General features: G+C 36.8%; 21 non-coding genes across 21 annotated transcripts; all 21 read left to right on the top strand.

Annotated features, from left to right (window-relative positions):
- The first annotated feature begins 736 nt into the window (after window positions 1–736).
- LOC125783214 (5S ribosomal RNA) lies at window positions 737–855 on the top strand. Its single transcript, XR_007425948.1, has one exon. It is a non-coding gene; the product is annotated as a 5S ribosomal RNA (ribosomal RNA).
- Window positions 856–1,661: 806 nt separating this feature from the next.
- Window positions 1,662–1,782, top strand: LOC125783270 (5S ribosomal RNA). Its single transcript, XR_007426004.1, has one exon. It is a non-coding gene; the product is annotated as a 5S ribosomal RNA (ribosomal RNA).
- Window positions 1,783–2,589: 807 nt separating this feature from the next.
- Window positions 2,590–2,708, top strand: LOC125784301 (5S ribosomal RNA). Its single transcript, XR_007427021.1, has one exon. It is a non-coding gene; the product is annotated as a 5S ribosomal RNA (ribosomal RNA).
- Window positions 2,709–3,512: 804 nt separating this feature from the next.
- LOC125784302 (5S ribosomal RNA) lies at window positions 3,513–3,631 on the top strand. The gene has a single exon (XR_007427022.1). It is a non-coding gene; the product is annotated as a 5S ribosomal RNA (ribosomal RNA).
- Window positions 3,632–4,434: 803 nt separating this feature from the next.
- Window positions 4,435–4,553, top strand: LOC125784303 (5S ribosomal RNA). Its single transcript, XR_007427023.1, has one exon. It is a non-coding gene; the product is annotated as a 5S ribosomal RNA (ribosomal RNA).
- Window positions 4,554–5,356: 803 nt separating this feature from the next.
- Window positions 5,357–5,475, top strand: LOC125784304 (5S ribosomal RNA). The gene has a single exon (XR_007427024.1). It is a non-coding gene; the product is annotated as a 5S ribosomal RNA (ribosomal RNA).
- Window positions 5,476–6,279: 804 nt separating this feature from the next.
- Window positions 6,280–6,398, top strand: LOC125783250 (5S ribosomal RNA). Its single transcript, XR_007425984.1, has one exon. It is a non-coding gene; the product is annotated as a 5S ribosomal RNA (ribosomal RNA).
- Window positions 6,399–7,189: 791 nt separating this feature from the next.
- On the top strand, window positions 7,190–7,308 carry LOC125784305 (5S ribosomal RNA). The gene has a single exon (XR_007427025.1). It is a non-coding gene; the product is annotated as a 5S ribosomal RNA (ribosomal RNA).
- Window positions 7,309–8,113: 805 nt separating this feature from the next.
- LOC125784306 (5S ribosomal RNA) lies at window positions 8,114–8,232 on the top strand. The gene has a single exon (XR_007427026.1). It is a non-coding gene; the product is annotated as a 5S ribosomal RNA (ribosomal RNA).
- Window positions 8,233–9,035: 803 nt separating this feature from the next.
- LOC125784307 (5S ribosomal RNA) lies at window positions 9,036–9,154 on the top strand. Its single transcript, XR_007427027.1, has one exon. It is a non-coding gene; the product is annotated as a 5S ribosomal RNA (ribosomal RNA).
- An 803-nt stretch (window positions 9,155–9,957) lies between these two features.
- On the top strand, window positions 9,958–10,076 carry LOC125784308 (5S ribosomal RNA). Its single transcript, XR_007427028.1, has one exon. It is a non-coding gene; the product is annotated as a 5S ribosomal RNA (ribosomal RNA).
- Window positions 10,077–10,877: 801 nt separating this feature from the next.
- LOC125784309 (5S ribosomal RNA) lies at window positions 10,878–10,996 on the top strand. Its single transcript, XR_007427029.1, has one exon. It is a non-coding gene; the product is annotated as a 5S ribosomal RNA (ribosomal RNA).
- An 803-nt stretch (window positions 10,997–11,799) lies between these two features.
- LOC125784310 (5S ribosomal RNA) lies at window positions 11,800–11,918 on the top strand. The gene has a single exon (XR_007427030.1). It is a non-coding gene; the product is annotated as a 5S ribosomal RNA (ribosomal RNA).
- An 803-nt stretch (window positions 11,919–12,721) lies between these two features.
- Window positions 12,722–12,840, top strand: LOC125783215 (5S ribosomal RNA). The gene has a single exon (XR_007425949.1). It is a non-coding gene; the product is annotated as a 5S ribosomal RNA (ribosomal RNA).
- Window positions 12,841–13,635: 795 nt separating this feature from the next.
- LOC125784312 (5S ribosomal RNA) lies at window positions 13,636–13,754 on the top strand. The gene has a single exon (XR_007427032.1). It is a non-coding gene; the product is annotated as a 5S ribosomal RNA (ribosomal RNA).
- An 802-nt stretch (window positions 13,755–14,556) lies between these two features.
- On the top strand, window positions 14,557–14,675 carry LOC125784313 (5S ribosomal RNA). Its single transcript, XR_007427033.1, has one exon. It is a non-coding gene; the product is annotated as a 5S ribosomal RNA (ribosomal RNA).
- Window positions 14,676–15,474: 799 nt separating this feature from the next.
- LOC125784314 (5S ribosomal RNA) lies at window positions 15,475–15,593 on the top strand. Its single transcript, XR_007427034.1, has one exon. It is a non-coding gene; the product is annotated as a 5S ribosomal RNA (ribosomal RNA).
- An 806-nt stretch (window positions 15,594–16,399) lies between these two features.
- Window positions 16,400–16,518, top strand: LOC125784315 (5S ribosomal RNA). The gene has a single exon (XR_007427035.1). It is a non-coding gene; the product is annotated as a 5S ribosomal RNA (ribosomal RNA).
- An 805-nt stretch (window positions 16,519–17,323) lies between these two features.
- Window positions 17,324–17,442, top strand: LOC125784316 (5S ribosomal RNA). Its single transcript, XR_007427036.1, has one exon. It is a non-coding gene; the product is annotated as a 5S ribosomal RNA (ribosomal RNA).
- An 805-nt stretch (window positions 17,443–18,247) lies between these two features.
- On the top strand, window positions 18,248–18,366 carry LOC125784317 (5S ribosomal RNA). Its single transcript, XR_007427037.1, has one exon. It is a non-coding gene; the product is annotated as a 5S ribosomal RNA (ribosomal RNA).
- Window positions 18,367–19,170: 804 nt separating this feature from the next.
- Window positions 19,171–19,289, top strand: LOC125784318 (5S ribosomal RNA). The gene has a single exon (XR_007427038.1). It is a non-coding gene; the product is annotated as a 5S ribosomal RNA (ribosomal RNA).
- Window positions 19,290–19,607: the final 318 nt, after the last annotated feature.

The following is a 19,607-nucleotide window of genomic DNA, read 5'->3' on the forward strand; positions in this document are numbered from 1 at the left end:
TGTGTTTACTCTTCATATAAAACACTTACAGTAAACCATATACAGATTAAATACTCACTTAAAAGTTATTTCATTTTTCTGAAGGAGGATATTGTTTCTTCATGCTAATAAATAAAGAAAAAATGCATTATTTTTTATTTTCTTAACATAGGTACAGGGCGACTGACTCCTGTTCCTGGGGCTCTACCACGCTAAAGATTTCAGATTTAACACACCTGAGTCTAGAATGTTCACGTGATCCTGAAGGTCTTAATTACCTGGATCAAGTGTGCCGCGGACTCAGGCTGTTTGGATGGCAGGGGTGAAAAAATTTAAAAAGGCACCTTCTGTAGGACACAGGGCCTTTCTGTAAATGTATGCCAAGTATACTTTAATGTGTGTGTATGATTTTATTTATTTATTTCTCAGAATATTCTTTGTAAATATGATTTTTTTTTAATTGGGCTTTTTTTATTGGGCCTAATCTAAAGCTTCCATTCCATTGAGTAAGAAACGTAGAGCAAGAAAATTGAACAAAAAAAAATGAAGAGATAAAAATTAAGACATATAGGGAGTTTTTGTCTTTTTTTCTTTGGTTACTTTTTGTAGTGAAAGTTAAAAGGAGCTTTTATTTTGAGGCAAGATCTTTGTATTAGTCCGTAGAGCTGCTTTACTTTTGTCAAGAGCAGTAAATGACAGTGAAAAGACTCAGGTCTGTGAGTGACTTATAAATAGGCTTGTTGGGAGTTGATCTTTCGCTTACGGCCATAGCACCCTGAGAACGCCCGATCTCGTCTGATCTCGGAAGCTAAGCAGGGTCGGGCCTGGTTAGTACTTGGATGGGAGACCGCCTGGGAATACCAGGTGCTGTAAGCTTTTCCATCTTTCCTTTATTTTTTACTCCGTTCAGTCCATGATGTCACAATTTTTTACAAGGCTACACTGTGTTTACTCTTCATTATAAAACACTTACAGTAAACCATATACCAGATTAAATACTCACTTAAAAGTTCTTTCATTTTTCTGAAGGAGGATATTGTTTCTTCATGCTAATACATAAAGAAAAAATGCATTATTTTTTATTTTCTTAACATAGGTACAGGGCGACTGACTCCTGTTCCTGGGGATCTACCACGCTAAAGATTTCAGATTTAACACACCTGAGTCTAGAATGTTCACGTGATCCCTGAAGGTCTTAATTACCTGGATCAAGTGTGCCGCGGACTCAGGCTGTTTGGATGGCAGGGGTGAAAAAAATTAAAAAGGGCACCTTCTGTAGGACACAGGCCTTTCTGTAAATGTATGCCAAGTATACTTTAATGTGTGTGTATGATTTTATTTTATTTATTTCTCAGAATATTCTTTGTAAATATGATTTTTTTTTTAATTGGGCTTTTTTTTATTGGGCCTAATCTGAAGCTTCCATTCCATTGAGTAAGAAACGTAAAGCAAGAAAATTGAACAAAAAAATGAAGAGATAAAAATTAAGACATATAGGGAGTTTTTGTCTTTTTTCTTTGGTTACTTTTTGTAGTGAAAGTTAAAAGGAGCTTTTATTTTGAGGCAAGATCTTTGTATTAGTCCGTAGAGCTGCTTTACTTTTGTCAAGAGCAGTAAATGACAGTGAAAAGACTCAGGTCTGTGAGTGACTTATGAATAGGCTTGTTGGGAGTTGATCTTTCGCTTACGGCCATACCACCCTGAGAACGCCCGATTCTCGTCTGATCTCGGAAGCTAAGCAGGGTCGGGCCTGGTTAAGTACTTGGATGGGAGACCGCCTGGGAATACCAGGTGCTGTAAGCTTTTCCATCTTTCCTTTATTTTTTAATCCGTTCAGTCCATGATGTCACAATTTTTTACAAGGCTACACTGTGTTTACTCTTCATATAAAACACTTACAGTAAACCATATACAGATTAAATACTCACTTAAAAGTTCTTTCATTTTTCTGAAGGAGGATATTGTTTCTTCATGCTAATAAATAAAGAAAAAAATGCATTATTTTTTATTTTCTTAACATAGGTACAGGGCGACTGACTCCTGTTCCTGGGGCTCTACCACGCTAAAGATTTCAGATTTAACACACCTGAGTCTAGAATGTTCACGTGATCCTGAAGGTCTTAATTACCTGGATCAAGTGTGCCGCGGACTCAGGCTGTTTGGATGGCAGGGGTGTGAAAAAAATTAAAAAGGCACCTTCTGTAGGACACAGGGCCTTTCTGTAAATGTATGCCAAGTATACTTTAATGTGTGTGTATGATTTTATTTATTTATTTCTCAGAATATTCTTTGTAAATATGATTTTTTTTTAAATTGGGCTTTTTTTTATTGGGCCTAATCTGAAGCTTCCATTCCATTGATTAAGAAACGTAGAGCAAGAAAATTGAACAAAAAAATGAAGAGATAAAAAATTAAGACATATAGGGAGTTTTTGTCTTTTTTTCTTTGGTTACTTTTTGTAGTGAAAGTTAAAAGGAGCTTTTATTTTGAGGCAAGATCTTTGTATTAGTCCGTAGAGCTGCTTTACTTTTGTCAAGAGCAGTAAATGACAGTGAAAAGACTCAGGTCTGTCAGTGACTTATGAATAGGCTTGTTGGGAGTTGATCTTTCGCTTACGGCCATACCACCCTGAGAACGCCCGATCTCGTCTGATCTCGGAAGCTAAGCAGGGTCGGGCCTGGTTAGTACTTGGATGGGAGACCGCCTGGGAATACCAGGTGCTGTAAGCTTTTCCATCTTTCCTTTATTTTTTACTCCGTTCAGTCCATGATGTCACAATTTTTTACAAGGCTACACTGTGTTTACTCTTCATATAAAACACTTACAGTAAACCATATACAGATTAAATACTCACTTAAAAGTTCTTTCATTTTTCTGAAGGAGGATATTGTTTCTTCATGCTAATAAATAAAGAAAAAATGCATTATTTTTTATTTTCTTAACATAGGTACAGGGCGACTGACTCCTGTTCCTGGGGCTCTACCACGCTAAAGATTTCAGATTTAACACACCTGAGTCTAGAATGTTCACGTGATCCTGAAGGTCTTAATTACCTGGATCAAGTGTGCCGCGGACTCAGGCTGTTTGGATGGCAGGGGTGAAAAAATTTAAAAAGGCACCTTCTGTAGGACACAGGGCCTTTCTGTAAATGTATGCCAAGTATACTTTAATGTGTGTGTATGATTTTATTTATTTATTTCTCAGAATATTCTTTGTAAATATGATTTTTTTTTTAATTGGGCTTTTTTTTTATTGGGCCTAATCTGAAGCTTCCATTCCATTGAGTAAGAAACGTAAAGCAAGAAAATTGAACAAAAAAATGAAGAGATAAAAATTAAGACATATAGGGAGTTTTTGTCTTTTTTTCTTTGGTTACTTTTTGTAGTGAAAGTTAAAAGGAGCTTTTATTTTGAGGCAAGATCTTTGTATTAGTCCGTAGAGCTGCTTTACTTTTGTCAAGAGCAGTAAATGACAGTGAAAAGACTCAGGTCTGTGAGTGACTTATGAATAGGCTTGTTGGGAGTTGATCTTTCGCTTACGGCCATACCACCCTGAGAACGCCCGATCTCGTCTGATCTCGGAAGCTAAGCAGGGTCGGGCCTGGTTAGTACTTGGATGGGAGACCGCCTGGGAATACCAGGTGCTGTAAGCTTTTCCATCTTTCCTTTATTTTTTACTCCGTTCAGTCCATGATGTCACAATTTTTTACAAGGCTACACTGTGTTTACTCTTCATATAAAACACTTACAGTAAACCATATACAGATTAAATACTCACTTAAAAGTTCTTTCATTTTTCTGAAGGAGGATATTGTTTCTTCATGCTAATAAATAAAGAAAAAATGCATTATTTTTTATTTTCTTAACATAGGTACAGGGCGACTGACTCCTGTTCCTGGGGCTCTACCACGCTAAAGATTTCAGATTTAACACACCTGAGTCTAGAATGTTCACGTGATCCTGAAGGTCTTAATTACCTGGATCAAGTGTGCCGCGGACTCAGGCTGTTTGGATGGCAGGGGTGAAAAAATTTAAAAAGGCACCTTCTGTAGGACACAGGGCCTTTCTGTAAATGTATGCCAAGTATACTTTAATGTGTGTGTATGATTTTATTTATTTATTTCTCAGAATATTCTTTGTAAATATGATTTTTTTTTTAATTGGGCTTTTTTTTATTGGGCCTAAACTGAAGCTTCCATTCCATTGAGTAAGAAACGTAAAGCAAGAAAATTGAACAAAAAAATGAAGAGATAAAAATTAAGACATATAGGGAGTTTTTGTCTTTTTTTCTTTGGTTACTTTTTGTAGTGAAAGTTAAAAGGAGCTTTTATTTTGAGGCAAGATCTTTGTATTAGTCCGTAGAGCTGCTTTACTTTTGTCAAGAGCAGTAAATGACAGTGAAAAGACTCAGGTCTGTGAGTGACTTATGAATAGGCTTGTTGGGAGTTGATCTTTCGCTTACGGCCATACCACCCTGAGAACGCCCGATCTCGTCTGATCTCGGAAGCTAAGCAGGGTCGGGCCTGGTTAGTACTTGGATGGGAGACCGCCTGGGAATACCAGGTGCTGTAAGCTTTTCCATCTTTCCTTTATTTTTTACTCCGTTCAGTCCATGATGTCACAATTTTTTACAAGGCTACACTGTGTTTACTCTTCATATAAAACACTTACAGTAAACCATATACAGATTAAATACTCACTTAAAAGTTCTTTCATTTTTCTGAAGGAGGATATTGTTTCTTCATGCTAATAAATAAAGAAAAAATGCATTATTTTTTATTTTCTTAACATAGGTACAGGGCGACTGACTCCTGTTCCTGGGGCTCTACCACGCTAAAGATTTCAGATTTAACACACCTGAGTCTAGAATGTTCACGTGATCCTGAAGGTCTTAATTACCTGGATCAAGTGTGCCGCGGACTCAGGCTGTTTGGATGGCAGGGGTGAAAAAATTTAAAAAGGCACCTTCTGTAGGACACAGGGCCTTTCTGTAAATGTATGCCAAGTATACTTTAATGTGTGTGTATGATTTTATTTATTTATTTCTCAGAATATTCTTTGTAAATATGATTTTTTTTTTAATTGGGCTTTTTTTTATTGGGCCTAATCTGAAGCTTCCATTCCATTGAGTAAGAAACGTAAAGCAAGAAAATTGAACAAAAAAATGAAGAGATAAAAATTAAGACATATAGGGAGTTTTTGTCTTTTTTTCTTTGGTTACTTTTTGTAGTGAAAGTTAAAAGGAGCTTTTATTTTGAGGCAAGATCTTTGTATTAGTCCGTAGAGCTGCTTTACTTTTGTCAAGAGCAGTAAATGACAGTGAAAAGACTCAGGTCTGTGAGTGACTTATAAATAGGCTTGTTGGGAGTTGATCTTTCGCTTACGGCCATACCACCCTGAGAACGCCCGATCTCGTCTGATCTCGGAAGCTAAGCAGGGTCGGGCCTGGTTAGTACTTGGATGGGAGACCGCCTGGGAATACCAGGTGCTGTAAGCTTTTCCATCTTTCCTTTATTTTTTACTCCGTTCAGTCCATGATGTCACAATTTTTTACAAGGCTACACTGTGTTTACTCTTCATATAAAACACTTACAGTAAACCATATACAGATTAAATACTCACTTAAAAGTTCTTTCATTTTTCTGAAGGAGGATATTGTTTCTTCATGCTAATAAATAAAGAAAAAATGCATTATTTTTTATTTTCTTAACATAGGTACAGGGCGACTGACTCCTGTTCCTGGGGCTCTACCACGCTAAAGATTTCAGATTTAACACACCTGAGTCTAGAATGTTCACGTGATCCTGAAGGTCTTAATTACCTGGATCAAGTGTGCCGCGGACTCAGGCTGTTTGGATGGCAGGGGTGAAAAAATTTAAAAAGGCACCTTCTGTAGGACACAGGGCCTTTCTGTAAATGTATGCCAAGTATACTTTAATGTGTGTGTATGATTTTATTTATTTATTTCTCAGAATATTCTTTGTAAATATGATTTTTTTTTAATTGGGCTTTTTTTTTATTGGGCCTAATCTGAAGCTTCCATTCCATTGAGTAAGAAACGTAGAGCAAGAAAATTGAACAAAAAAAATGAAGAGATAAAAATTAAGACATATAGGGAGTTTTTGTCTTTTTTTCTTTGGTTACTTTTTGTAGTGAAAGTTAAAAGGAGCTTTTATTTTGAGGCAAGATCTTTGTATTAGTCCGTAGAGCTGCTTTACTTTTGTCAAGAGCAGTAAATGACAGTGAAAAGACTCAGGTCTGTGAGTGACTTATAAATAGGCTTGTTGGGAGTTGATCTTTCGCTTACGACCATACCACCCTGAGAACGCCCTATCTCGTCTGATCTCGGAAGCTAAGCAGGGTCGGGCCTGGTTAGTACTTGGATGGGAGACCGCCTGGGAATACCAGGTGCTGTAAGCTTTTCCATCTTTCCTTTATTTTTTACTCCGTTCAGTCCATGATGTCACAAATTTTTACAAGGCTACACTGTGTTTACTCTTCATATAAAACACTTACAGTAAACCATATACAGATTAAATACTCACTTAAAAGTTCTTTCATTTTTTTGAAGGAGGATATTGTTTCTTCATGCTAATAAATAAAGAAAAAATGCATTATTTTTTATTTTCTTAACATAGGTACAGGGCGACTGACTCCTGTTCATGGGGCTCTACCACGCTAAAGATTTCAGATTTAACACACCTGAGTCTAGAATGTTCACGTGTATCCTGAAGGTCTTAATTACCTGGATCAAGTGTGCCGCGGACTCAGGCTGTTTGGATGGCAGGGGTGAAAAAAATTAAAAAGGCACCTTGGGCCTTTCTGTAAATGTATGCCAAGTATACTTTAATGTGTGTGTATGATTTTATTTATTTATTTCTCAGAATATTCTTTGTAAATATGATTTTTTTTTAATTGGGCTTTTTTTATTGGGCCTAATCTGAAGCTTCCATTCCATTGAGTAAGAAACGTAGAGCAAGAAAATTGAAAAAAAAAAATGAAGAGATAAAAATTAAGACATACAGGGAGTTTTTGTCTTTTTTTCTTTGGTTACTTTTTGTAGTGAAAGTTAAAAGGAGCTTTTATTTTGAGGCAAGATCTTTGTATTAGTCCGTAGAGCTGCTTTACTTTTGTCAAGAGCAGTAAATGACAGTGAAAAGACTCAGGTCTGTGAGTGACTTATAAATAGGCTTGTTGGGAGTTGATCTTTCGCTTACGGCCATACCACCCTGAGAACGCCCGATCTCGTCTGATCTCGGAAGCTAAGCAGGGTCGGGCCTGGTTAGTACTTGGATGGGAGACCGCCTGGGAATACCAGGTGCTGTAAGCTTTTCCATCTTTCCTTTATTTTTTACTCCGTTCAGTCCATGATGTCACAAATTTTTACAAGGCTACACTGTGTTTACTCTTCATATAAAACACTTACAGTAAACCATATACAGATTAAGTACTCACTTAAAAGTTCTTTCATTTTTCTGAAGGAGGATATTGTTTCTTCATGCTAATAAATAAAGAAAAAATGCATTATTTTTTATTTTCTTAACATAGGTACAGGGCGACTGACTTCTGTTCCTGGGGCTCTACCACGCTAAAGATTTCAGATTTAACACACCTGAGTCTAGAATGTTCACGTGATCCTGAAGGTCTTAATTACCTGGATCAAGTGTGCCGCGGACTCAGGCTGTTTGGATGGCAGGGGTGAAAAAAATTAAAAAGGCACGTTCTGTAGGACACAGGGCCTTTCTGTAAATGTATGCCAAGTATACTTTAATGTGTGTGTATGATTTTATTTATTTATTTCTCAGAATATTCTTTGTAAATATGATTTTTTTTTAATTGGGCTTTTTTTTATTGGGCCTAATCTGAAGCTTCCATTCTATTGAGTAAGAAACGTAGAGCAAGAAAATTGAACAAAAAAAAAATGAAGAGATAAAAATTAAGACATATAGGGAGTTTTTGTCTTTTTTTCTTTGGTTACTTTTTGTAGTGAAAGTTAAAAGGAGCTTTTATTTTGAGGCAAGATCTTTGTATTAGTCCGTAGAGCTGCTTTACTTTTGTCAAGAGCAGTAAATGACAGTGAAAAGACTCAGGTCTGTGAGTGACTTATAAATAGGCTTGTTGGGAGTTGATCTTTCGCTTACGGCCATACCACCCTGAGAACGCCCGATCTCGTCTGATCTCGGAAGCTAAGCAGGGTCGGGCCTGGTTAGTACTTGGATGGGAGACCGCCTGGGAATACCAGGTGCTGTAAGCTTTTCCATCTTTCCTTTATTTTTTACTCCGTTCAGTCCATGATGTCACAAATTTTTACAAGGCTACACTGTGTTTACTCTTCATATAAAACACTTACAGTAAACCATATACAGATTAAGTACTCACTTAAAAGTTCTTTCATTTTTCTGAAGGAGGATATTGTTTCTTCATGCTAATAAATAAAGAAAAAATGCATTATTTTTAATTTTCTTAACATAGGTACAGGGCGACTGACTTCTGTTCCTGGGGCTCTACCACGCTAAAGATTTCAGATTTAACACACCTGAGTCTAGAATGTTCACGTGATCCTGAAGGTCTTAATTACCTGGATCAAGTGTGCCGCGGACTCAGGCTGTTTGGATGGCAGGGGTGAAAAAAATTAAAAAGGCACCTTCTGTAGGACACAGGGCCTTTCTGTAAATGTATGCCAAGTATACTTTAATGTGTGTGTATGATTTTATTTATTTATTTCTCAGAATATTCTTTGTAAATATGATTTTTTTTTTAATTGGGCTTTTTTTTATTGGGCCTAATCTGAAGCTTCCATTCCATTGAGTAAGAAACGTAAAGCAAGAAAATTGAACAAAAAAATGAAGAGATAAAAATTAAGACATATAGGGAGTTTTTGTCTTTTTTTCTTTGGTTACTTTTTGTAGTGAAAGTTAAAAGGAGCTTTTATTTTGAGGCAAGATCTTTGTATTAGTCCGTAGAGCTGCTTTACTTTTGTCAAGAGCAGTAAATGACAGTGAAAAGACTCAGGTCTGTGAGTGACTTATGAATAGGCTTGTTGGGAGTTGATCTTTCGCTTACGGCCATACCACCCTGAGAACGCCCGATCTCGTCTGATCTCGGAAGCTAAGCAGGGTCGGGCCTGGTTAGTACTTGGATGGGAGACCGCCTGGGAATACCAGGTGCTGTAAGCTTTTCCATCTTTCCTTTATTTTTTACTCCGTTCAGTCCATGATGTCACAATTTTTTACAAGGCTACACTGTGTTTACTCTTCATATAAAACACTTACAGTAAACCATATACAGATTAAATACTCACTTAAAAGTTCTTTCATTTTTCTGAAGGAGGATATTGTTTCTTCATGCTAATAAATAAAGAAAAAAATGCATTCTTTTTTATTTTCTTAACGTATAGGTACAGGGCGGCTCACTCCTGTTCCTGGGGCTCTACCACGCTAAAGATTTCAGATTTAACACACCTGAGTCTAGAATGTTCACGTGATCCTGAAGGTCTTAATTACCTGGATCAAGTGTGCCGCGGACTCAGGCTGTTTGGATGGCAGGGGTGAAAAAAATTAAAAAGGCACCTTCTGTAGGACACAGGGCCTTTCTGTAAATGTATGCCAAGTATACTTTAATGTGTGTGTATGATTTTATTTATTTATTTCTCAGAATATTCTTTGTAAATATGATTTTTTTTTTAATTGGGCTTTTTTTTTTATTGGGCCTAATCTGAAGCTTCCATTCCATTGAGTAAGAAACGTAGAGCAAGTAAATTGAACAAAAAAAAATGAAGAGATAAAAATTAAGACATATAGGGAGTTTTTGTATTTTTTTCTTTGGTTACTTTTTGTAGTGAAAGTTAAAAGGAGCTTTTATTTTGAGGCAAGATCTTTGTATTAGTCCGTAGAGCTGCTTTACTTTTGTCAAGAGCAGTAAATGACAGTGAAAAGACTCAGAGTGACTTATAAATAGGCTTGTTGGGAGTTGATCTTTCGCTTACGGCCATACCACCCTGAGAACGCCCGATCTCGTCTGATCTCGGAAGCTAAGCAGGGTCGGGCCTGGTTAGTACTTGGATGGGAGACCGCCTGGGAATACCAGGTGCTGTAAGCTTTTCCATCTTTCCTTTATTTTTTACTCCGTTCAGTCCATGATGTCACAATTTTTTACAAGGCTACACTGTGTTTACTCTTCATATAAAACACTTACAGTAAACCATATACAGATTAAATACTCACTTAAAAGTTCTTTCATTTTTCTGAAGGAGGATATTGTTTCTTCATGCTAATAAATAAAGAAAAAATGCATTATTTTTTATTTTCTTAACATAGGTACAGGGCGACTGACTCCTGTTCCTGGGGCTCTACCACGCTAAAGATTTCAGATTTAACACACCTGAGTCTAGAATGTTCACGTGATCCTGAAGGTCTTAATTACCTGGATCAAGTGTGCCGCGGACTCAGGCTGTTTGGATGGCAGGGGTGAAAAAATTTAAAAAGGCACCTTCTGTAGGACACAGGGCCTTTCTGTAAATGTATGCCAAGTATACTTTAATGTGTGTGTATGATTTTTTTTATTTATTTCTCAGAATATTCTTTGTAAATATGATTTTTTTTTAATTGGGCTTTTTTATTGGGCCTAATCTGAAGCTTCCATTCCATTGAGTAAGAAACGTAGAGCAAGAAAATTCAACAAAAAAAATGAAGAGATAAAAATTAAGACATATAGGGAGTTTTTGTCTTTTTTTCTTTGGTTACTTTTTGTAGTGAAAGTTAAAAGGTGCTTTTATTTTGAGGCAAGATCTTTGTATTAGTCCGTAGAGCTGCTTTACTTTTGTCAAGAGCAGTAAATGACAGTGAAAAGACTCAGGTCTGTGAGTGACTTATAAATAGGCTTGTTGGGAGTTGATCTTTCGCTTACGGCCATACCACCCTGAGAACGCCCGATCTCGTCTGATCTCGGAAGCTAAGCAGGGTCGGGCCTGGTTAGTACTTGGATGGGAGACCGCCTGGGAATACCAGGTGCTGTAAGCTTTTCCATCTTTCCTTTATTTTTTACTCCGTTCAGTCCATGATGTCACAATTTTTTACAAGGCTACACTGTGTTTACTCTTCATATAAAACACTTACAGTAAACCATATACAGATTAAATACTCACTTAAAAGTTATTTCATTTTTCTGAAGGAGGATATTGTTTCTTCATGCTAATAAATAAAGAAAAAATGCATTATTTTTTATTTTCTTAACATAGGTACAGGGCGACTGACTCCTGTTCCTGGGGCTCTACCACGCTAAAGATTTCAGATTTAACACACCTGAGTCTAGAATGTTCACGTGATCCTGAAGGTCTTAATTACCTGGATCAAGTGTGCCGCGGACTCAGGCTGTTTGGATGGCAGGGGTGAAAAAAATTAAAAAGGCACCTTCTGTAGGACACAGGGCCTTTCTGTAAATGTATGCCAAGTATACTTTAATGTGTGTGTATGATTTTATTTATTTATTTCTCAGAATATTCTTTGTAAATATGATTTTTTTTTTAATTGGGCTTTTTTTTATTGGGCCTAATCTGAAGCTTCCATTCCATTGAGTAAGAAACGTAAAGCAAGAAAATTGAACAAAAAAATGAAGAGATAAAAATTAAGACATATAGGGAGTTTTTGTCTTTTTTTCTTTGGTTACTTTTTGTAGTGAAAGTTAAAAGGAGCTTTTATTTTGAGGCAAGATCTTTGTATTAGTCCGTAGAGCTGCTTTACTTTTGTCAAGAGCAGTAAATGACAGTGAAAAGACTCAGGTCTGTGAGTGACTTATGAATAGGCTTGTTGGGAGTTGATCTTTCGCTTACGGCCATACCACCCTGAGAACGCCCGATCTCGTCTGATCTCGGAAGCTAAGCAGGGTCGGGCCTGGTTAGTACTTGGATGGGAGACCGCCTGGGAATACCAGGTGCTGTAAGCTTTTCCATCTTTCCTTTATTTTTTACTCCGTTCAGTCCATGATGTCACAATTTTTTACAAGGCTACACTGTGTTTACTCTTCATATAAAACACTTACAGTAAACCATATACAGATTAAATACTCACTTAAAAGTTCTTTCATTTTTCTGAAGGAGGATATTGTTTCTTCATGCTAATAAATAAAGAAAAAATGCATTATTTTTTATTTTCTTAACATAGGTACAGGGCGACTGACTCCTGTTCCTGGGGCTCTACCACGCTAAAGATTTCAGATTTAACACACCTGAGTCTAGAATGTTCACGTGATCCTGAAGGTCTTAATTACCTGGATCAAGTGTGCCGCGGACTCAGGCTGTTTGGATGGCAGGGGTGAAAAAATTTAAAAAGGCACCTTCTGTAGGACACAGGGCCTTTCTGTAAATGTATGCCAAGTATACTTTAATGTGTGTGTATGATTTTATTTATTTATTTCTCAGAATATTCTTTGTAAATATGATTTTTTTTTAATTGGGCTTTTTTTATTGGGCCTAATCTAAAGCTTCCATTCCATTGAGTAAGAAACGTAGAGCAAGAAAATTGAACAAAAAAAAATGAAGAGATAAAAATTAAGACATATAGGGAGTTTTTGTCTTTTTTTCTTTGGTTACTTTTTGTAGTGAAAGTTAAAAGGAGCTTTTATTTTGAGGCAAGATCTTTGTATTAGTCCGTAGAGCTGCTTTACTTTTGTCAAGAGCAGTAAATGACAGTGAAAAGACTCAGGTCTGTGAGTGACTTATAAATAGGCTTGTTGGGAGTTGATCTTTCGCTTACGGCCATAGCACCCTGAGAACGCCCGATCTCGTCTGATCTCGGAAGCTAAGCAGGGTCGGGCCTGGTTAGTACTTGGATGGGAGACCGCCTGGGAATACCAGGTGCTGTAAGCTTTTCCATCTTTCCTTTATTTTTTACTCCGTTCAGTCCATGATGTCACAATTTTTTACAAGGCTACACTGTGTTTACTCTTCATATAAAACACTTACAGTAAACCATATACAGATTAAATACTCACTTAAAAGTTCTTTCATTTTTCTGAAGGAGGATATTGTTTCTTCATGCTAATAAATAAAGAAAAAATGCATTATTTTTTATTTTCTTAACATAGGTACAGGGCGACTGACTCCTGTTCCTGGGGCTCTACCACGCTAAAGATCTCAGATTTAACACACCTGAGTCTAGAATGTTCACGTGATCCTGAAGGTCTTAATTACCTGGATCAAGTGTGCCGCGGACTCAGGCTGTTTGGATGGCAGGGGTGAAAAAAATTAAAAAGGCACCTTCTGTAGGACACAGGGCCTTTCTGTAAATGTATGCCAAGTATACTTTAATGTGTGTGTATGATTTTATTTATTTATTTCTCAGAATATTCTTTGTAAATATGATTTTTTTTTAAATTGGGCTTTTTTTTTATTGGGCCTAATCTGAAGCTTCCATTCCATTGATTAAGAAACGTAGAGCAAGAAAATTGAACAAAAAAATGAAGAGATAAAAATTAAGACATATAGGGAGTTTTTGTCTTTTTTTCTTTGGTTACTTTTTGTAGTGAAAGTTAAAAGGAGCTTTTATTTTGAGGCAAGATCTTTGTATTAGTCCGTAGCTGCTTTACTTTTGTCAAGAGCAGTAAATGACAGTGAAAAGACTCAGAGTGACTTATAAATAGGCTTGTTGGGAGTTAATCTTTCGCTTACGGCCATACCACCCTGAGAACGCCCGATCTCGTCTGATCTCGGAAGCTAAGCAGGGTCGGGCCTGGTTAGTACTTGGATGGGAGACCGCCTGGGAATACCAGGTGCTGTAAGCTTTTCCATCTTTCCTTTATTTTTTACTCCGTTCAGTCCATGATGTCACAATTTTTTACAAGGCTACACTGTGTTTACTCTTCATATAAAACACTTACAGTAAACCATATACAGATTAAATACTCACTTAAAAGTTCTTTCATTTTTCTGAAGGAGGATATTGTTTCTTCATGCTAATAAATAAAGAAAAAATGCATTATTTTTTATTTTCTTAACATAGGTACAGGGCGACTGACTCCTGTTCCTGGGGCTCTACCACGCTAAAGATCTCAGATTTAACACACCTGAGTCTAGAATGTTCACGTGATCCTGAAGGTCTTAATTACCTGGATCAAGTGTGCCGCGGACTCAGGCTGTTTGGATGGCAGGGGTGAAAAAATTTAAAAAGGCACCTTCTGTAGGACACAGGGCCTTTCTGTAAATGTATGCCAAGTATACTTTAATGTGTGTGTATGATTTTATTTATTTATTTCTCAGAATATTCTTTGTAAATATGATTTTTTTTTAAATTGGGCTTTTTTTTTATTGGGCCTAATCTGAAGCTTCCATTCCATTGATTAAGAAACGTAGAGCAAGAAAATTGAACAAAAAAATGAAGAGATAAAAATTAAGACATATAGGGAGTTTTTGTCTTTTTTTCTTTGGTTACTTTTTGTAGTGAAAGTTAAAAGGAGCTTTTATTTTGAGGCAAGATCTTTGTATTAGTCCGTAGCTGCTTTACTTTTGTCAAGAGCAGTAAATGACAGTGAAAAGACTCAGGTCTGTGAGTGACTTATAAATAGGCTTGTTGGGAGTTGATCTTTCGCTTACGGCCATACCACCCTGAGAACGCCCGATCTCGTCTGATCTCGGAAGCTAAGCAGGGTCGGGCCTGGTTAGTACTTGGATGGGAGACCGCCTGGGAATACCAGGTGCTGTAAGCTTTTCCATCTTTCCTTTATTTTTTACTCCGTTCAGTCCATGATGTCACAAATTTTTAAAAGGCTACACTGTGTTTACTCTTCATATAAAACACTTACAGTAAACCATATACAGATTAAATACTCACTTAAAAGTTCTTTCATTTTTCTGAAGGAGGATATTGTTTCTTCATGCTAATAAATAAAGAAAAAATGCATTATTTTTTATTTTCTTAACATAGGTACAGGGCGACTGACTCCTGTTCCTGGGGCTCTACCACGCTAAAGATCTCAGATTTAACACACCTGAGTCTAGAATGTTCACGTGATCCTGAAGGTCTTAATTACCTGGATCAAGTGTGCCGCGGACTCAGGCTGTTTGGATGGCAGGGGTGAAAAAAATTAAAAAGGCACCTTCTGTAGGACACAGGGCCTTTCTGTAAATGTATGCCAAGTATACTTTAATGTGTGTGTATGATTTTATTTATTTATTTCTCAGAATATTCTTTGTAAATATGATTTTTTTTTTTAATTGGGCTTTTTTTTTATTGGGCCTAATCTGAAGCTTCCATTCCATTGAGTAAGAAACGTAGAGCAAGTAAATTGAACAAAAAAAATGAAGAGATAAAAATTAAGACATATAGGGAGTTTTTGTATTTTTTTCTTTGGTTACTTTTTGTAGTGAAAGTTAAAAGGAGCTTTTATTTTGAGGCAAGATCTTTGTATTAGTCCGTAGAGCTGCTTTACTTTTGTCAAGAGCAGTAAATGACAGTGAAAAGACTCAGAGTGACTTATAAATAGGCTTGTTGGGAGTTAATCTTTCGCTTACGGCCATACCACCCTGAGAACGCCCGATCTCGTCTGATCTCGGAAGCTAAGCAGGGTCGGGCCTGGTTAGTACTTGGATGGGAGACCGCCTGGGAATACCAGGTGCTGTAAGCTTTTCCATCTTTCCTTTATTTTTTACTCCGTTCAGTCCATGATGTCACAATTTTTTACAAGGCTACACTGTGTTTACTCTTCATATAAAACACTTACAGTAAACCATATACAGATTAAATACTCACTTAAAAGTTCTTTCATTTTTCTGAAGGAGGATATTGTTTCTTCATGCTAATAAATAAAGAAAAAAATGCATTATTTTTTATTTTCTTAACGTATAGGTACAGGGCGGCTCACTCCTATTCCTGGGGCTCTACCACGCTAAAGATTTCAGATTTAACACACCTGAGTCTAGAATGTTCACGTGATCCTGAAGGTCTTAATTACCTGGATCAAGTGTGCCGCGGACTCAGGCTGTTTGGATGGCAGGGGTGAAAAAAATTAAAAAGGCACCTTCTGTAGGACACAGGGCCTTTCTGTAAATGTATGCCAAGTATACTTTAATGTGTGTGTATGATTTTATTTATTTATTTCTCAGAATATTCTTTGTAAATATGATTTTTTTTTAATTGGGCTTTTTTTTATTGGGCCTAATCTGAAGCTTCCATTCCATTGAGTAAGAAACGTAGAGCAAGAAAATTGAACAAAAAAAATGAAGAGATAAAAATTAAGACATATAGGGAGTTTTTGTCTTTTTTTCTTTGGTTACTTTTTGTAGTGAAAGTTAAAAGGAGCTTTTATTTTGAGGCAAGATCTTTGTATTAGTCCGTAGAGCTGCTTTACTTTTGTCAAGAGCAGTAAATGACAGTGAAAAGACTCAGGTCTGTGAGTGACTTATAAATAGGCTTGTTGGGAGTTGATCTTTCGCTTACGGCCATACCACCCTGAGAACGCCCGATCTCGTCTGATCTCGGAAGCTAAGCAGGGTCGGGCCTGGTTAGTACTTGGATGGGAGACCGCCTGGGAATACCAGGTGCTGTAAGCTTTTCCATCTTTCCTTTATTTTTTACTCCGTTCAGTCCATGATGTCACAATTTTTTACAAGGCTACACTGTGTTTACTCTTCATATAAAACACTTACAGTAAACCATATACAGATTAAATACTCACTTAAAAGTTCTTTCATTTTTCTGAAGGAGGATATTGTTTCTTCATGCTAATAAATAAAGAAAAAATGCATTATTTTTTATTTTCTTAACATAGGTACAGGGCGACTGACTCCTGTTCCTGGGGCTCTACCACGCTAAAGATTTCAGATTTAACACACCTGAGTCTAGAATGTTCACGTGATCCTGAAGGTCTTAATTACCTGGATCAAGTGTGCCGCGGACTCAGGCTGTTTGGATGGCAGGGGTGAAAAAAATTAAAAAGGCACCTTCTGTAGGACACAGGGCCTTTCTGTAAATGTATGCCAAGTATACTTTAATGTGTGTATATGATTTTATTTATTTATTTCTCAGAATATTCTTTGTAAATATGATTTTTTTTTAAAATTGGGCTTTTTTTTTATTGGGCCTAATCTGAAGCTTCCATTCCATTGATTAAGAAACGTAGAGCAAGAAAATTGAACAAAAAAATGAAGAGATAAAAATTAAGACATATAGGGAGTTTTTGTCTTTTATTCTTTGGTTACTTTTTGTAGTGAAAGTTAAAAGGAGCTTTTATTTTGAGGCAAGATCTTTGTATTAGTCCGTAGAGCTGCTTTACTTTTGTCAAGAGCAGTAAATGACAGTGAAAAGACTCAGGTCTGTGAGTGACTTATAAATAGGCTTGTTGGGAGTTGATCTTTCGCTTACGGCCATACCACCCTGAGAACGCCCGATCTCGTCTGATCTCGGAAGCTAAGCAGGGTCGGGCCTGGTTAGTACTTGGATGGGAGACCGCCTGGGAATACCAGGTGCTGTAAGCTTTTCCATCTTTCCTTTATTTTTTACTCCGTTCAGTCCATGATGTCACAATTTTTTACAAGGCTACACTGTGTTTACTCTTCATATAAAACACTTACAGTAAACCATATACAGATTAAATACTCACTTAAAAGTTATTTCATTTTTCTGAAGGAGGATATTGTTTCTTCATGCTAATAAATAAAGAAAAAATGCATTATTTTTTATTTTCTTAACATAGGTACAGGGCGACTGACTCCTGTTCCTGGGGCTCTACCACGCTAAAGATTTCAGATTTAACACACCTGAGTCTAGAATGTTCATGTGATCCTGAAGGTCTTAATTACCTGGATCAAGTGTGCCGCGGACTCAGGCTGTTTGGATGGCAGGGGTGAAAAAAATTAAAAAGGCACCTTCTGTAGGACACAGGGCCTTTCTGTAAATGTATGCCAAGTATACTTTAATGTGTGTATATGATTTTATTTATTTATTTCTCAGAATATTCTTTGTAAATATGATTTTTTTTTTAAATTGGGCTTTTTTTTTATTGGGCCTAATCTGAAGCTTCCATTCCATTGATTAAGAAACGTAGAGCAAGAAAATTGAACAAAAAAATGAAGAGATAAAAATTAAGACATATAGGGAGTTTTTGTCTTTTTTTCTTTGGTTACTTTTTGTAGTGAAAGTTAAAAGGAGCTTTTATTTTGAGGCAAGATCTTTGTATTAGTCCGTAGAGCTGCTTTACTTTTGTCAAGAGCAGTAAATGACAGTGAAAAGACTCAGGTCTGTGAGTGACTTATAAATAGGCTTGTTGGGAGTTGATCTTTCGCTTACGGCCATACCACCCTGAGAACGCCCGATCTCGTCTGATCTCGGAAGCTAAGCAGGGTCGGGCCTGGTTAGTACTTGGATGGGAGACCGCCTGGGAATACCAGGTGCTGTAAGCTTTTCCATCTTTCCTTTATTTTTTACTCCGTCCAGTCCATGATGTCACAAATTTTTACAAGGCTACACTGTGTTTACTCTTCATATAAAACACTTACAGTAAACCATATACAGATTAAATACTCACTTAAAAGTTATTTCATTTTTCTGAAGGAGGATATTGTTTCTTCATGCTAATAAATGAAGAAAAAATGCATTATTTTTTATTTTCTTAACATAGGTACAGGGCGACTGACTCCTGTTCCTGGGGCTCTACCACGCTAAAGATCTCAGATTTAACACACCTGAGTCTAGAATGTTCACGTGATCCTGAAGGTCTTAATTACCTGGATCAAGTGTGCCGCGGACTCAGGCTGTTTGGATGGCAGGGGTGAAAAAAATTAAAAAGGCACCTTCTGTAGGACACAGGGCCTTTCTGTAAATGTATGCCAAGTATACTTTAATGTGTGTGTATGATTTTATTTATTTATTTCTCAGAATATTCTTTGTAAATATGATTTTTTTTTAATTGGGCTTTTTTTTTATTGGGCCTAATCTGAAGCTTCCATTCCATTGAGTAAGAAACGTAGAGCAAGAAAATTGAACAAAAAAAATGAAGAGATAAAAATTAAGACATATAGGGAGTTTTTGTCTTTTTTTCTTTGGTTACTTTTTGTAGTGAAAGTTAAAAGGAGCTTTTATTTTGAGGCAAGATCTTTGTATTAGTCCGTAGAGCTGCTTTACTTTTGTCAAGAGCAGTAAATGACAGTGAAAAGACTCAGGTCTGTGAGTGACTTATAAATAGGCTTGTTGGGAGTTGATCTTTCGCTTACGGCCATACCACCCTGAGAACGCCCGATCTCGTCTGATCTCGGAAGCTAAGCAGGGTCGGGCCTGGTTAGTACTTGGATGGGAGACCGCCTGGGAATACCAGGTGCTGTAAGCTTTTCCATCTTTCCTTTATTTTTTACTCCGTTCAGTCCATGATGTCACAATTTTTTACAAGGCTACACTGTGTTTACTCTTCATATAAAACACTTACAGTAAACCATACACAGATTAAATACTCACTTAAAAGTTCTTTCATTTTTCTGAAGGAGGATATTGTTTCTTCATGCTAATAAATAAAGAAAAAAATGCATTCTTTTTTATTTTCTTAACGTATAGGTACAGGGCGGCTCACTCCTGTTCCTGGGGCTCTACCACGCTAAAGATTTCAGATTTAACACACCTGAGTCTAGAATGTTCACGTGATCCTGAAGGT

Source organism: Astyanax mexicanus, chromosome 18 (assembly GCF_023375975.1).
Source record: "Astyanax mexicanus isolate ESR-SI-001 chromosome 18, AstMex3_surface, whole genome shotgun sequence".
Classification (NCBI taxonomy): Eukaryota; Metazoa; Chordata; class Actinopteri; order Characiformes; family Acestrorhamphidae; genus Astyanax; species Astyanax mexicanus.